Source organism: Podarcis pityusensis (assembly GCF_964106645.2).
Source record: "Podarcis pityusensis genome assembly, chromosome: 15".
In the NCBI taxonomy this organism is placed as follows: domain Eukaryota; kingdom Metazoa; phylum Chordata; class Lepidosauria; order Squamata; family Lacertidae; genus Podarcis; species Podarcis pityusensis.
In genome coordinates, this window is record NC_138040.1 from 41,760,630 (window position 1) to 41,778,854 (window position 18,225).

Here is an 18,225-nt window from a genome sequence, read left to right on the forward strand (position 1 = left end):
AGATGATAAAATTAAAATTCTTCGTTTTTTCAAGAGCAGTTTATGTGCTCTTCATTCAAACATAGATTTGCAAATCTAAATATTGTCCTATCACAAAAAATTGAATTCTTCACAGTCCAAAACACATTGTTAAGACAACTCTCTGAAGAAATTTGCAAAAATTTAGTTTCACCCCTTAAAGTGGCATGCCCAGTTAGGGAATGTTTCTTTCTTCATTTGTTCTGCATTTTGCAGCCTTCCTGTGTGCCACTATTTCAGTTAAAGATTTAGGGATGACATCATGAGGTAATTCTGCCTGTTGGGGCTTTTTCAGATCAGGAATCACAGGCAGCCAAGGAGGCTGCAGGAGGGAAGAACACAGACTCACCACCCTGGGCCACTTTGCAACAGTTAAGTTCAGCTCAAAATGCTGCGGTGAAGGAAATTCTGACGAAATTATCAAGACATGCTTGGGAAAAATCTGAAGTGCCCAGAGAATGAGGTGGGGCTGGGGAAATGGAAACCTTTTTCACACAGTCTGCATCTCTGTTGGAATTGTTTTTAGACGTTTAAATGGCTTTTTCCACTTGTGTGTGTGCTGCCCTGGGCTCCTTTGGGAGGAAGGGCAGGATATAAATTTAATAAATAAAACAATAAATAAAGCTTTTGAGAAACTGTGAGACAGGTTTTGGCACAGAATGACTTCTAGTAATACGCAAAGTAGGTCCCATAAGCCTGGTGCCTATAAATAGTGAAAACATTCTCCAAATTTAGCCAGACTCGCAACATCCACACACAAACGGAGAGTATCGACTGGCTTGCGAAACCTCAAGGTTTGCAGAAATACAACAACAAACATCCCTTGAGAACTTTCCCCCAGTCCATGAGGGAACATAAAAGCCCCGTGAGAACTGAGCACGCTCAGTGGCCATAACAACGATGAGTGTCCATTGGGGACTGAGGGTGATGGAACAGAAGTGAATATCCTCAAGATGGGGGTGTGACTAGCTGGCTGGGACCCTAGGCAGGCCCTCACCACTCTGCAACAATTCATTGCGGTGTCTCACTTGTAATGTTGCTACTGGTTATTTTAATTCTTTGGAACATCAGCAATAGCTTACCCTGCATGGACCAAGAATGCTGCAAAGTAAGAGCTGCACACAGCACGATTCCTTGTTTGCTAGAACAGATTACAGCCCCACAAAGAAGCGCCTGCTTCCCTCCATTTAACAAGCCATTTTTCCTTAATAAACCATCCCTAGCATTAAATTTCAGGCCCAGTGTTTTTGTGGATCTACGGGCTATTTCCAAGCCCAGCCATTACCAGTGAATGCGGTGACATTAATATGAGTAAATGCAGGAAAAAGGATGAAATAAAACATATCCTATTGAAGGAAATGAGAGCTCCTTAAGAAAGGAAAACACACATAGGAAAGATGTGGGCATATCAGAATACAAATGGGACACAGGGGAGTTCCAAATTCCAGAAGCATGATGTTATTGAAGTGTTTGATACCAGAATAAGCACCTGCAGATATGAATTACATCCTTGTTCAGGACTGGAGTCCTGACATCTCAGGAACTGCTTATGTTATATTTCAGACCCCGCTGCCAAGTGCACTGGGATCAAATAAATCAATCAAAGTTACAATAGGCGCTATCTGACGGACTCACAAATCCTAGAATGAGCCACCTTTGTCCTAAACAATGGTGGGCAGATCTGTGGATATGGGGATGCTGTCAGAAACTGTAGCACAGCAGTGGCCAACATGGTGCCCTCCAGATGCTGTTGAACTACAGCTCCCATAAGTCCCTGCTGGCATGGCCAATGGTCAGGGATGGTGGGAGGTGCAACCCAACTAGCTGCAGTCTAGGGGTCACCATGTGGGCTGTACAGGGATGTGCAAGGCACACACACCCCAATCTAGTGAGAAGCTTTAAACAGCATTATCTGAACATGCTTGGAAGACTCCTGAAAATGGCTTATCCTCATAAAAGGTTCCTGGTTGGGGGGGGGCGGGAATGGTCCTAAGCACATTTGGTCAAATTTATCTCTGGGGAACTTTGGGCTATGAAGAAAGCTGGGCAAAGACTTGTACAAGTGGTGCAAGTCTTGCTTCAAGTGAACACATAATCATGCCTTCTATGTGGTACTGTTGCTGCAAAGATGGACTATTGCCAAACAGTCCTTTTTGTCCCTCTACCTACAACTGGTGCCTGAAGCTTCCATCTCCCAAGGTGACCACTGAGAGTAAGTTTGCAATGTTTGTTTAGATTAAGCATAGCATTAATGAGACCAATACCCAGGCTAATGCATTGTTTCCATTTTGAACTTCATACTTGCTATTCCTTCACACACACAACCTACACACACATATATATCTGAACTTATTTGTTAACTAAGATACTTGATGGTCAAGCAAAAATCACATACAGTGGTACCTTGGGTTACAGATGCTTCAGGTTACAAACGCTTCAGGTTACAGACTCCTCTAACCTGGAAGTAGTACCTCGGGTTAAGAACTTTGCTTCAGGATGAGAACAGAAATTGCCCGCCGGTGGCACGGCGGCAGCAGAAGGCCCCATTAGCTAAAGTGGTGCTTCAGGTTAAGAACAGTTTCAAGTTAAGAACGGACCTCTGGAATGAATTAAGTTCTTAACCCGAGGTGCCACTGTATTCTGATTGTGGGAAATTTGTGACAGACAGAGTTGTGAGATTTGCAGTGGTTGCCCAAAAACTGAAGAGAAATTTTTTAATATGGCAAATTGCAAAAAATTAATTAGATGATTTAATTTGAATAGTTAATTGGATGATTTCAATGTATTAATTTCTTTAACCATTTGTATTTTATTATTTTTAAACTTTTTTTAATTGTTGTTATCATTGTATATTTTAATGCAAAGATATATTTTGGTTGACGCTGGTCTTTAACATTATATTAGCATATATATATTTTCTGTGGTTGATGTGATCATGGTGGTTGAAACAACAACAAACAATACTACTTTTGAATAACTGCTTGACTGAATTTCTGGGTTATACTGGTTTCTGCACACGCTCAAGGGATGGTTAACCTCCCAGGTGGCCTAGACTATACTTCTGGTTGTCAAAGAGCAGGAATAGCAGAGGAGAAACAGGCTGAAGTCACCCTGTGGGAGTCTAGGTTTTCAGATGGCTGTTTCTGTACTCTAGTGGACTAAGGCAGTGTGAATCCCAACCCCTTGCCCTAAGTGGCCCGTAAGAGGGTGGTGGCAGCAAAAAGAGAGGACTAGGAGGAGTTTTCTAGGGAGAGATTTACGAAGTGTGAGAGCCACTACCAATAAGTCCACTTACCCCCTTTTAGGGGTGTGATGGCTTTGTGGGACGACCCCCCCCCCGATGATTCAGGACTGTGTGTCGGGGACCTGTTGCTGTCCAAGTGTGAGCTTTGGCTTGAAATTCTGCTCTGCATCAGTCTGCTGAATTGGCCAATGGCGGGGCTCTCTGGGGGCAGGCTTGAGGGAACACTCAGGCTTCCCTCAGGTCTGGCCCCAGGAGATTTAAATTCAGCCCCACACCAGTCCCTGGCACCCAGCTCTCCCTTGTCGGATGAACCCACCCACCCACCCACCCACTCCTGTAATTTTGCATTTGCTCATTGAATTGATATTGCCAAGGCTGCAGAGGTCGCTGTATTTTCAGGGCTGGGTAGGAATTTGCCTATCAGGCAAATTCGCTATGACCTGGAGGTTTTGCCTACCTCGTAGCAATTGTCACAACTTCAGCGGTTTAGGCATTGGGTAACCTTAGTCTTGGTTGGAGGGGGGGGTTGTACCCTCACTTTCCCCTCCAGAGATAGGGTATCCCGTTAAAGGGATCCATGACAGAGTTGCTTCTGTCCATTTACCCAGATGGGGGACTTGGGCCTCAGCGCTCCCAGAGGCAGCAATCTCTGCAGAGATCCCCCTATTTGATGTAAGTCATAGGAATCCCCACTGCCGGGCTGACCCTGATATCATTTCCGGCAGATGGGCCAGAAATAAATGCTTACTCAATGCCTATGCCAAGCCACTTCATCTGCAGTCAATAAAGTTGTGGCCTGATTTGATCTCATCCAACTGTGTGGTCTCGTTTATCTGGTAGCTCATCTGAGCGGGGGGGCAGGGGTATGTGGCCTGCAAGGCATTGAGAGTTGGCAGTGGAACAGGTGACGCTCCTCTCACTCACTATTATGTGGGTGGCAGGGAGTCATTTCCTAGTCTTTCCATTTCATCTTGATGATTCCATAAGACTTTGAATTTAAAATGGTTGTCGTTTTCTGAACTCTTTAAACAAGATGACTCATCTTGTTATTAGTGTTTCAAGATGATTTGAATTTTAAAAATGATTATTTAACATAGCTTGGATGCAAAATTAAAATCAGAAGTAGCAAACCAACTAAAGGTAAAGATAAAGGACCCCTGAGAGTTAAGTCCAGTCGTGAACGACTCTGGGGTTGCAGCACTCATCTCGCTTTACTGGCCGAGGGAGCTGGCGTTTGTCCACAATTGCCCAAACTGGCACCATCAAGGCAATGCTATCTGCGCTTCAATCTGCAGTTCTATAACCCTTGGAATAGAGGTGGAAGGATTTCCAATTTCAAGTATCTTAGTTTCTCATTTTCCCAATCTTAAATTCATTTCTCTTGAATTCAAAATTACAGTTCATTAACCAATGCTTACAAGAATGCATTTATTAGGGGGAAAGGTGCATAAAAATGAAGATATTACTGAAAATAATCTCTTTGTTTTCATGCACACTTTCCTGTAATAAATGCATTTTATGTAACACTTTTCTCTTTTAAAAAAAGTGCATTTTTGTAAGAACTGGTTGGCTGGAGAGCCGCATCCCAAAATTTCAATAAGTGCTAATTACAAAGGATAGTTATGTATCTATTCCCATATTGTTTCAGAAAGTGTAGGTTTGAGATACAGTGGTACCTCTGGTTACATATGCTTCAGGTTACATACGCTTCAGGTTACAGACTCCGCTAACCCAGAAATAGTACCTCGAGTTAAGAACTTTGCTTCAGGATGAGAACAGAAACCGTGCTCTGGCGGCGCGGCGGCAGCAGGAGGCCCCATTAGCTAAAGTGGTGCTTCAGGTTAAGAACAGTTTCAGGTTAAGAACAGACCTCCAGAACGGATTGTTCTTAACCCGAGGTACCACTGTAGTCAACTTTAAATGAGTACTGAATCAAATTTCTCCCCCATCATTACCTAGGGGTAAGTCTTAATGGGACTCCAAGAAGATATTGACAGGCTTGCTATACTGGCTGGCGCTGGTGGGGAGTTGGAACTCCCAAACACTGGGAGGGCACCAGGTTGGGAGGAGGTGTACATTTAGCTACCTATTCCTTTCAATGGATACAACTGTTCTGCAGCCACAAAGAGATGCAAGCAAGGAATCACTCCTTCCAGGGGGGCAAATGAGGAAGCCTTGGTCAGTGAGAGAAAACTCAGTTCATACACTGACAATCTGAAACCAGTAGCAAGTCACTGGATTCAGCCTCTGATGCTCAACAGGATTGTAAGGTACCCTCCAATACATGCATGAGGTTGGCAGGCTTCACGCTTGCAGGCTCTACTTTGTTTTTAGCTAGACACCAAAGCCCTTTCTCATCCTCTCCCTCTGGACCCAGGTCCAAAATGGTGCACCCAGTGGCAGAGTTGATTACCTACTGAATAGGGTTGCCATATGTCCGGTTTCCCCCAGAAATGACTTCTTCTTCAGGCTTAAAATTTATGTCCTGGCGGATTTTTAAATGTGCAGTTTTTTTGTTTGGCGGTGCGTGAGCACTCACCTGCCCATTGGCAGCAAGGGCTCGTGGCCCACAAGCGCTCGTCTGTCCATCAGCATCCTCTAAGCCCCATCCCCACCATCCTCCAAGCCCTGTCCTTGGCACATGAGCGCTTGCCTGCCCATCACCAAGGGGGCTTAGCACTGCGCTTCCCAGAACAGGAAAGTGCAAAGAGGCTGGCTTGCTGGGCCTCGGCACACAGTCCTCTTTCTCTGCTGGGTGGCCCTCTTCCTTCTCACCAAGGCAGGTCACACAACAAGCAGACTCTTCCAGGGGCTTTAGGCACAGCAGCAGCCCAGCCTTCCCCTTGGTGCGAGTTCAGTGTCCAGCAAGGTCCGTTTCAAGCCTTCACAGCTTGTCCTTCATTGTATATAAAGGTTGCGAGAGAGGGAGGGAGGGGAAAAGAGAGGGGGGGGGTTGTGTGTGAAATGGGTTATGGGCAGCCACCACTGAGTTGATTTAAAATGAGAGTCAGCATAGCAATCTGTAGTTAAAAGTAGAGGTCAGCAAATGTGTCCTCTTTTTTGCTCTTCAAAATATGGTAACCCTACTACTGAACCCCTTGCACTCCTACAACATTGAGAATGACTGTGACACACACAAAAAAGTAATGTTCAGTGCTAATCATATTCAGAGTCAACCCATTGATTTTATTGTGTCTACTGTGAATATGACGGCCACCGCCCAGTGTTTTAACCACACCCTATGCTCTTGAAACCGATTCACCAGTTGGTGGGTTGATCTTCTGTTTTGCTAACAGCTACTGGCAAGCACGCGGCTGTTAATAGCGATATTTCAATTTCTCTGTCATTTTGAAATCATTCTGGTAGGATAACCAGTGGGTCCATTGATCTCATATCCTGTTTTACTTCTTTTTTTCACAGAGCCCCAATATGTTGTGATTTTCAGACAGGTCCAGAACATATGAAGCATACAAGCTCCATTAGAGTTGCACCTGCAACATTTTTCTTCAGCCTGGTTTAACCTGGAGTCTTGTTGCTGTTGCTGGCTAGACATCTCTTTCATTAAGCAGATGATGAGTTAATGGCTCAGAATGAGCAGCTGGTGTTTTCTCAGTGGGATCTCATGTTTGGGAGAGATCTAGCTGGAAAGTGAAGTCCATCAGCTTTGAGAAGCTGACTCATCCTTCCCACCCCCAGTTAAAAAGTGGGAGCTGATCTAAGGTCTGCATATCTTTGTTTGAACTAGTTTGGGGGCAGGGACAGTGAGCTAAGGCTGAAAACATCTTAAAAAGTGGGAGCTGATCTAAGGTCTGCATATCTTTGTTTGAACTAGTTTGGGGGCAGGGACAGTGAGCTAAGGCTGAAAACGTCTCTTTAGGGCAAGCACAGCCAAGGTGTGTGTGTGTGTGTGCTCCACATGTGTTTTGACTACAATCCCCATCAACCTTAGTTGCATGGTCAATGGTGAGTGGAGCTGTGGTCCACAACATCTGGAGGGCTTTAGGGAACAAAAGTGATGACATGAACCTGCTAACTGATGGGAGCATTGGTGCTCTCTGCTTATTCTCTACTTCTACAGAGCCGGAAGGGATCTTGGAAGTCATCTAGGCCAACCCCCTGCTTTTTACAAGAGCTGCAATGCAACATACAGGTGCAGCATCCATGCCAGGTGGTCCTCCAGCTTCTGTGTGCAAATAGCCAGTGAAGGAGAGCCCTCCGCCATCATCCCCATGTACATCCTGGCAGTCTGCTCCACAGCTGAACAGCCATTACCATTAGGACTCGCCTTCCCTGCAATTTTCAAATTTGTAAATAGATCAGATATTGCACTGTGTGTCACCTTCTCTCCTCCAAAAGGAAAGGAAACCCTAGTACTCTTGCTACCCTGGAACATGCAGTGAGGGCTCTAGCTAGGCTTTACCCAGGCAGCTGATTAGTTGTAGTGGGAAAGAGGCTTCTGGTCAATTCTTATGAAACCTAAGGCCCCCCTCTGCACTATATGTACATTTGGAGCAGTATCACACCACTTTAAACAGTCGGGGCTCCCCCCAAATAATCCTGTTAAGTGTCATTTGTGAAGAGTGCGGAAAGTTGATGGGTGACTCCCCAATTCCCTCATAGAGTTATAATTCCAAGAGTTCCTTGGGAAGGCAGATTGGTTGTTAAACCACTCTGGGAATTGTAAGGTTTTCAACCTTTGTGAGTCCATGACAAACCACATTCTTTCTGTGGCTCCCCTGTGGGATACAGGGGACTCCCCACTTACACAGGAGTTCTGTTGTGGGCCACCACGTGCATCCCTGGGACGCTCCCCTTCCTTTCTTGGTTTTGAAGGTTGCTGAGGAGCTCTGTCTTGCTAAGCTCTAACCCCTGACTGGCTTCACTGAATGAATGACACCATCAGTCACAACCATCAATTTCAATGGGCCTACACTGAGTAAGATTAACTCTGGATACAACCCAATATAAATGGGTTTTATCCTACTCAGAGAAGAGCCACTGGAGGCCAATGACCCCTGAGTCAGCCACATCCATCAGTTTCAGCAGGTCTCCTCTTAGATTTTACTATTACAGTTTATTGCCCGTCTATTACCCAACTATTTCAATGGGTTTCCCCATTGCCTACAATCCAAGAATAATGAGAATGAAGATGGGCTTTGCCTAGCAAAGTCCTGCACAAGAGTAGAACCCACTGGGGTCAACAGGTTGAGGCTGCACCACTTCCTTCCAATGGGTCTCCTGCCAAGTAGGGCTTACACTGGCCGCAGTCCTGGCAGGAAGACGTTGTCTTGCTGGGTTCAACCATTACCTCACTCTTACCACACAGGCTCCATGAACCTTCCACTTCCCTCCTCTCCTCTTCCTCCTTCCAGGCTCCCCTCATGTCCCCCCTCAGCAGCTGGGATCTTAGAGATGGGCTGCAGAGGCGCAAACTTGGGCAGCATTCTTTTGAAAGTGAGCAGCGTCACATAGCACAGTCATACATCAAAAAGTCAAGAGGTGCATCTCATTTGTCTGTTTGAGTAGGAAGCTTCCAGTTTTGTGTTGGAAGCCATGTTTTTTTCATCAGAGGTGGGAAGGGAGGAGGGAGGGACATGGGCCAGCGCTGCTCACGGTGCCCCTGTCCATCATTCAAGTCACTCCAGGGTGCCACGGCACACTGGTTGAAAACCCAGGAGTTAGGGGAATAGGGGTCTTCTAACAACTCTCAGCACTTTAGTCAAAATCTTAATGGAGGAAAAGGCTTAGGCAGAGATAGGAAAATGGTGGCTTCCAAGATATTACTGGAGTACAGCTGCCATCATCCCTAACCATTGGTAATGCTGGCCGAGGCTGATGGGAGTTGCCTAATTAAACAATTGGACTCTAGAAACACATCCTTCATCTACCACTGTAAATCATCCAGTGGTAGATCCCAATCTATGTTCTACCCAACTCCGCTCCAACACATGTAGCGAAAGTCTTTGTATCATAGTTCCAGCTTTAAATTTTCATGTTAATACAGTATTTCATCAGGGGAAGATGTAGTGTGCAATTTTTCAAATTAGCAAAAAGAAACCCCATGTTTTCTTTCCTGTGGAACCGTTTCACAAATGAGGAGGTGACGTAAGCAAGTTCCAGAACATTTTTCATACATTAGCAGTTCCATAAATCCACTCCAGTCCATTGCTCCTTTGCAGATCTATTTCCACCTCCCTGCTCCAGTTTAAGGGTTTGCAGGGAGAGGAGAGAGGAACTGACACAAAATAAAGAGTAAATTCCATGTTCCCAAGGAATGAACGCAGTGTAATTGTGATTTTGTTAACCATCATTACACACCTTCTGGTGTCAGTCTTACAATTCTATTTCATTTTCACAAGATGTGAGAAGAGGGGGAAACAGTGATGACAACCAAAGGAGTTCAAGTTTCCTTTTAAGAGAGAGAGAGAGAGAGAGAGAGAGAGAGAGAGAGAGAGAGAGAAATACCATCTTCAGCTGCAGTAATGTGAAAGGCTAAATGTGGACAGAATAGTAATATGTAAGCAGTTCCTAAGTTTTCTGAGGGGAATACTTAACAGCAGAAGTATGTTTCCTCAGGAGGACTTCTCCACCATTTGGTCCAATTTCTTACTCTGAGAACTGAACCAGTTCATGATGTAATGCTCAGGGGAAAACATTCCTCTCGAAAGTGTGTCTTCCTAGGGAGAAGGCTGCAGAAAACATCTTAATATTGCTTAAAGGGCTCTGGGTATTTGCTAGCTGGCTGCTTTGCATTTTAGAGCATGCAGTTTTCACTTAGATTTCAGTCAGTGATCTCTCCTGAGTTTTCACAGAGCTGATTTGTCCCTTTTCATCTTCTTTCTCTGGACTTAGTACAAGCCAAATCTATGGTTAAAACATAGAATAAAAGATATGGGTAAGGGTGGGAGAATATGTCAATTCTGGTTTCTCTCAGTTTCTCATTTCCCCCCAATCTTCAGCTCTCCACAATTCTCATAAGAAATTGTCAGCATGCTTACCCTGCCCAAGCCCAAAAAAGTATGAGAACCAAACCACAGCCAACCATCAAAATTTGCACTCCTCTGAATTTTCCAGTGCCGTTCTCTAGCCTAGGAATGTGCACAAAAATACTAATGCTAGGGTAAAGTGTGCATATAAATATATTTATTAGTGAAAATAGCATATATATGCATCTCTTTAGTGAAGACAACATATAAAAATGCGCAATCCTTTCTACAGCATCTCACACCCATCTTTGGATATAGAGCTGCCTCTTCAAATTCTCTGTTTGCTTCCTTCATCCACAGAAGCCCTGTTGTTAGTTTTAGATTGTTCACCCATCACATAGGTGGTCATCCCCTTGCGGTTGTTTTTTAAAGTTGTAGGGTTTCCATGTCAACACTGCTTTATTCCACTATATTAGAAGGAATTACTTTGCAAAAAATTGAAACAAGAAGTTCCATATTAGGGGGGGGGGAAATGCACTAAAATGCTGATGAGTTTTCACATGACTACTTTTTTAATTGCAAAGTGATATGGAAATATGGGGAACTGAACTTAAGATTGGAAAAGTGAGAAACTGAGTGAAAATAATATCTATAATGCATACGGGCATCAGCTCAGCTGATGGACATTAATGAAATCAACAAGCACTACGCCCCAACTCCCCTCAATTTTGGCCAAATCAGGACCTCTGCCATGACCATTTCCAAAGCAACATACAAAAACAAAAACCCCAGCAGCTCTGGTTGCTATCACAAAAAAGCAACAGCAACCTGTCCTACTATACTTGAAGCTTTGCCAACGAGACAATCACTTTTACTTTCATCACACCAGTAAGTGAGATGGATTTGAAGCTTGCAAACCCTGTCAGTTGTCAACTCCTGTGCTAGACAGGCATTTTAAGCAAGTTTTAAGCAATACTCTGGGAGGCCAACCAGCCCTTAGCCAACATTTTCACCAGGATCCCAAGATAGTCAAAGGGAGAACAGTTATAAATAAAAAGAAAAATAGACAACCTTAGGAGAATTTTAATTTTTCTAGTAGTCATTCTTTTCATCTAGTATTATCTCTTCTCCTTCTCCTATGTTGTTTTGGTTTTTAAAACCCTGTGGACTAAGAATGCCTTTTTCTGTCCTCTTAAACAGCCTTTTATGAAGCAAAGGCCTTCCAACTGACTAGAGTGACCAGGTGAGAAGGATGTGTCTCCTGTACCTTAAATATAGGTATAGCTTATTGCACAGGGATGGATTGGGAATAGTTGTTTGTTAAAACTCCTTCCTCCACACAACTGTTCATAATATCATATAGCATAAAACATGCTCACCATAGCCTTCAACCCAAAGATTTCAAAGGTAATGACTTTAAGAGGTAGAGCAGGAGTGCGCCCCACCACTCTCTACATGGTTAGGGGGGTTAGGCTCTCCCTACCACTACAACCACCCATATGGTTGACTGCTTGTATAAGCTAAGCAGCTCCTGATTCCCTGAATTGGCTGGGGCTGGTGGGTAGCACTGTGGGTTAAACCACAGAGCCTAGAGCTTGCCGATCAGAAGGTTGGCAGTTCGAATCCCCGCGACAGGGTGAGCTCCCATTGCTCGGTCCCTGCTCCTGCCAACCTAGCAGTTCGAAAGCATGTCAAGTGCAAGTAGATAAATAGGTACTGCTCCGGCGGGAAGGTAAACGGCGTTTCCATGCGCTGCTCTGGTTTCGCCAGAAGCGGCTTAGTCATGCTAGATACATGACCCAGAAGCTGTACACCGGCTCCCTCGGCCAATAAAGCAAGATGAGCGCTGCAACCCCAGAGTTGGTCACGACTGGACCTAATGGTCAGGAGTCCCTTTACCTTTACCACTACAACCACCCATATAGTTGACTGCTTGTATAAGCTAAGCAGCTCCTGATTCCCTGAATTGGCTGGGTGAAACAAACCACAGCCCACCAGAAAAAAAGAATCACATAGTGCCAAATCCTAAGGTCTCTTTTTCTTAGTTATAGCCATTAGTTTCTGCAGCTATAAACAGAACCACAGCAGCACCTGCTGACATGAAATAAGCATTACAATGTCACTTGAAGTGAAGGGGGGGGGGAATTGCAAATTATCAAGGTATCCGCAGCTATAAAAGGAGGTATTTTGACAGCAAAAAAGAGGAACAGATAACGGCACTCCCCCTCTCAGGTGCCCAGTGCCTTCCACCCTGAGGTGACTGCCTCAATGCACCTCATGAGAGGGCCAATCCTGTGATGCTTAACACTAGTCAACAGAGAAGTCCACACTATTGATGCTGCCACACAGAATGCCCTGCTCCTAGTGGTCAGATACAAGACTTCCAGGAGGTCAAGATGGTGTACAAGGTTCTCCTCTCCTCATAATCTCTACAACCCTGTCAGGTGGGTTAGGTGGGTTAGGTAGGTTAGGCTGTGAGACAGTGAGTAGCCCAAGGCCATTAAGTGGGCTTCATGGCTAAATGGCGATTTGAACCCTGGGCTCCCAGGTCCTAGTCCAATACAGACTCTTCAAGTGTCCCTATTTTCAGGGACAGTCCTGATTTACAGAATCTGCCCTGGTTTCTGATTTGATCCTGGAATGTCCCACTTTTCCTTAGGATGTCTCCATTTTCATCAGAGAAATGTTGGAGGGTATGCCAACATTGTAAATACTACACCACACTGGCTCTCAGTTGTAGAACATGCTGACAATTATTCCACGGATTATAGGATATCAGCTCCCTGCAGTCCCCAAAGTAACCTTGTTCTGTTACAATATTATTAAATGCATTGATTGCATCTAGAATCAAGCATTGTCTTGTACTAGAAAGCTTTGGAGATTGTAGATTGGTGGTGGTAGGGAGATAAATTGCACTGTTAATTTTTTTTACAATTGAACAAGAAGCTATTATTCATCTCAAAAGTGGTCACTCTTTATTACTTTCTGAAATAAGAATTTTCATGATATTCTTAACCATGTGTTTTCTTCAACATTGTTAAGAATTCATTTTTGTTCTCTTTATCTGGAAGCTATATATGAAAAAGAACACTTATGTTGCCGCAGTGACCTTGTAAACTGAACTCATCTAGTGATAAGGAAAATGGAAAACAGGAGCAATTTGCACAAATACTCATCCATTTTAACAAGATTTGACCAGACAAGGGGCTGATGAATTCCATCTAGGCTTCTCATATGTCATGAAAATTCCTTGAAAATTGAAAATTTGAAGTGTAAAAATGGCATGAGGGGGGAATTTTGCCAAATGTATTTTACCTGGATGTGTGGCAATGCCAAAAAAGCTCAACAATTTTGTGGGTGTCAGCAATTTTACTTTTTGAAATATGGCAACCCTAACTCCATCTCTTGTGTCTTTTCACCCTGACTGATCCAACAGGCCAAGTTCATTTTTTTTCTGTTGAATTTTATTGGTGAAATCATCTAGGATTTTTCATATTTTATTCATTCAAGCGGATCTTTCGTAGAAGACAGATTGCTATTTTTTCCACCCTATGTTTTTGGCACAGTATCCATTCTGACAGTTAATGGATTCCCCTCTTTCTTACATTACCTAAAGGCCTTTGAGGCTTTGTGCCAATAAATTTAAACATTATTATCAATAAATACAGTTGTTATGCAATAAAACCTGATGTTGCACTACGTGATGCTTCTTTTGGGGACTGAAAAGTACAAATGTTCACTAAATTGATTTATAAGTGGCAGAAAACAGCAGTTACGACCATCACAAGGAGGGTATTTAAAACCAAACATTTGTGGGATTGGAAAACAGTCCAGGGAAAGCTTCTGTCAAAGGGCTTACTGCAAAGTTTGACTAAATTAAAAGTGGTCTGCAGTTTTTAGCAGTATAGCAGAGTCCCTAAAATTTTAATCTTTGATTCTCCGCTTGATTTTATCACCCATCAGGGAGCAGCATTAAAAATGTATTTTGGCAAAGAGATGCCATTGGATGGGAGGCGCCCATTTTAGGAAGGGGGACAAAGATTATTACGCAGTTTGAAAGCATTCTGAATGTAGGCAGTAGCATAACTAAAGTTGCTCTACCTTATCTTTAAAAAAAAATTCACCTGCATGTTCTAAATATATTAAGCCTACCCACCTTTCCATATTTATTTTGGCTTCAACATCCCAACTGCACATGGGGCTAAAAAATTGTCAACCCAAAACCTAGCTTGAGTGCTGAGCTGTAACTACTGCCAGTTTTGAGTGGAGCGCACATCCAGGTTTTGGGAATACGCTGTGTTTGTTTTGGCAATGATGCAGGGTAGAACAGTTTCCATTCCATCCGAACAGTCAAACGGTTTTGAAATATGGCACAATAAAAGCCATTCATTATATCTGTCTCCTCTGCCTTCCAAAAACAAAAAAATGACTGACCAGTTCCAAATCTGTGCAGGGGGCAGGAAGTTGAGAGTCAAGAGGTCATTGGAAATAACCCAAAACTAACACCAAGTTTTTGTAGGTTTCAGTTAGGGAATATGTTCCATGCCTTCATTTCCATCACACACTGGGTCCCTCTCCCCAACCCCACTCTCCAAAGACTGGTTCAAGTAGTTAATTGCTCGGTTATGCACAATTTACAAGGCTTAATTACAAAACTAATACATTAGCCTTCTTGTCTAAGTGTCAAATACAAAGTTATGCCCTCCCTTAATGCCCAAAGTGCAATCAAATCCTTCTTTGTGCTTTGTAGTAGTTGCAAATTTCACTATCTGGAAGGATGGAGAGTTGCATACAGGGCTTGTCTTGGCACCTGGCATCCTCAGCCACAGTATCCCAGCAGGTGTTTGCCTTGGTCATCCTCTCAGGTACTCCAGTGACCAAGTACATTTCCCAGGTTGTCATAGAGTGATGCTATGTTGGAGATGCTCTGAGGTGTTGTGGGAAATCGCATCTCCGAACTGCTGTCACAGTTCTCCTGTGAGCGCTGCCACTCCATCTGAGCCATTGCTGCCTACTGCTAGATAAGCCTCCCAGGGTTCACAGAGTTCAGGGGAGATAAGAGGGCACTATACCAAGCCCTTCCTTCCAAATCTACAGTCAGGTCTGGTTGTGTGCCCCACCCCACCCTGCCTAAATACTCTAACCAGGGGATGCAAACCTTCTTGGACCCATGGGCACATTTGCAAACCAGAGATACTGTTGTGGATAGTATGCCTATAGAACCTGAAACCAAGCACGGCACCAACCTATTATATTGGGTAAAACAAAGCACTTCTTTCAAGTTGGGACAGCGGATTCTGAAGGTGTTAGGGAAGACCTCTGCGGCCACGGGAACATGTGTGCCTGATAATACCCCATAGCTAATGATTTACACACATTTGCGTAATTTATCTCAGTAGGCATGGAGGGGGCAGAGTTATGAAGGACAAATATCCTGTCCTCATGTAGTTCATTTGTATTGAACATACACAAAGCCATCATCCAGTTTGCAAATGGGAGCATTGTCCACATCTACCCAGGTCAAATAGTCACCACCTCTGCTGAGTTTCAGAAGAAAATGGGGGAAATCATGTTCTTCAACCTATGCATATTTTTTAAGCTAGAAAGTAAACCACAGGGCTGTTGGTAGAGCAGCTGATGCAAAATGCAGCAGCTAGTGAGCTGATAGGAGCAGATGGCTGACAGCATGTGACACCTCCACTAAAACATCTGCATTGGTTGCCCATACGCTACCAGGGTAGGTTCCAGGTTCCTGCATTGCAAAGCCCTGAAGAGGTTACCTGAGCCTTCATATCCCAGCTCAGTCACTGAAGATCATCTGAAAGAGCACTGTCAGTTGTCCCCTGTGTTTCAGAAGTTTGACTAGCTTCAACTAGAAGTCACATATTTAGGATCACAAGTATCATAATGTGGAATACTCTTCCAGCAGAGATTCAGCAGATATCCTTGCTGCTAACTTTCAGGCACCTCGTTTTTTATGCTGACAGGCAAATTCGGTTGTTTAAAAGAGCCACTCAATTTAATGATAATTTTGTATTGTATCTCCGACTTCATTGCACTTGTACAGCATCTCAATATCTTACACGGGAGGGAAGTTAGCAACTATTTTTTTATAAACTTGCCTGGCTTTAAATGAGTACATAAATAGAGGATAAGGCTATCAATGGCTAGTAGCCACAATGGCTCAGTTGTGCCTTCACTGTCGGGGGCAGAATGCCTCTTGCAAGGAATACCAGTTGCAAGGAATCAGAAGTGGGGAAACTGCTATTGCACTCAGTTCATTCTTGCAGGCTTCCCAAAGGCATCTGGGTGGCCACTGTGAGAAAGCACAGAGGAACATCTTCTGTAGGCATCCAACCTAAAGCAGCAACAGCTATTTGGAGTTATTTAGACATAGGCACCAGCTCCGGGGGGGGGCAATGCTATTTGGGCCCCCTCAATTATTATTTTTTGAGGGGCCACCCCCCATTGTTGAGGCTGAATGCAGATCCAGGCACAAAGCAACATGAGGACACTGTACATTGCATGTGCGACGTCTGGACGTTGCGTCGGGCCCCCTCAATGTTCTTTCGAAGATGGTGGCCCCGTATTTAGAGTATTGCTTGTTATGGTTGAACAACCTGGCCAATGCAATAGCTCTAAGATGCAACCTGAACTTCTGTTTCAGCAGCAGTGGGAAACCTTTTGACTCCATGGGCCAGATCCTTATCAAGATCAGCCTTGTGGGTCAAATTTGACAGGTGAGCTGTCTTCACAATGATCTCATGGGCAGTGAGGCACTGCTAAAATAGAAGCAAAAATAGAAGTTTTTATTTCAAGTTTTACCAATCATTGATAATGTTAAATGTTTTAAAGAATGGCAGAAGGCATTGTCTAAATTTATCTGGCAGGGGAAAAACCCTAGAATTAAATATAAATTACTTACAGATATAAAAGAAAGAGGGGGCTTTTCCCTACCAGATTTGAAGATATACTTTGAAGCTGCCGCATTCTGCAGGATTAAGGATAGGATTCAATTAGAGAATGATGATGTGTTAGACTTGGAGGGATTGGATAATCGTTTTGGATGGCATGCATATCTATGGTATGACAAGGTAAAGGCCCACAGTGGTTTTAAGAATCATGTAATTAGAAAGGCATTATACAATGTATGGACTAGATACAAAGATCTCTTAGTAAGAAAAACACCAAAATGGATTTCACCAATGGAAGCACAGGCCCCAAAAAAGTTAAATATGGAAAACAAATGGTTGAGGTCTTCAGATTTGTTGTTAGAGAATCAGGAAGGTTTTAAATTAAAACCATTTGAACAAATTAAAGATAAAGTGAATTGGTTGCAATATTATCAAATTAACGAATTATATAAGATGGATAAGAGAAATGGTTTTGCAACAGAAAAAACCAAATTGGAAACGGAGTTGTTAGATACTAATGATAAGAATATGTCTAAAATGTACAGTTTGTTGTTGGAGTGGCATACAAAGGATGAACAAGTTAAATCGGTTATGATTGATTGGGCAAGGGATGTGGGACATGATAGAATGATGGAGGACTGGGAGAGGCTATGGGGGAAAGGGGTTAAGTTCACTGCATGTACGATGTTAAAGGAAAACATTATGAAGATGATGTATAGATGGTACTTGACCCCTGTAAAACTAGCAAAGATTTATCACAAAAGTGATAACCTTTGTTGGAAATGTAAAGAAAAAGAAGGTACTTTTTTCCATATGTGGTGGACTTGTCCCAAGGTGAAAGACTTCTGGGAGAAGATTTATAACGAACTGAAAAAAATGTTGAAATATACATTTATTAAGAAACCAGAGGCCTTTCTCCTTGGAATAAAAGGTTTAGAATTGCCCAAGAAAGATGTTAAATTATTTTTGTATGCCACATCGGCCGCTCAAATATTACTTGCTAAAAATTGGAAAACACAAGAACTACCAACAGTGGAAGATTGGCAGATGAAGATGATGGACTTTTCGGAGCTAGCTGACCTGACTGGAAGAATCCGCGACCAGAAAGAAGAGGAGTTTCAAG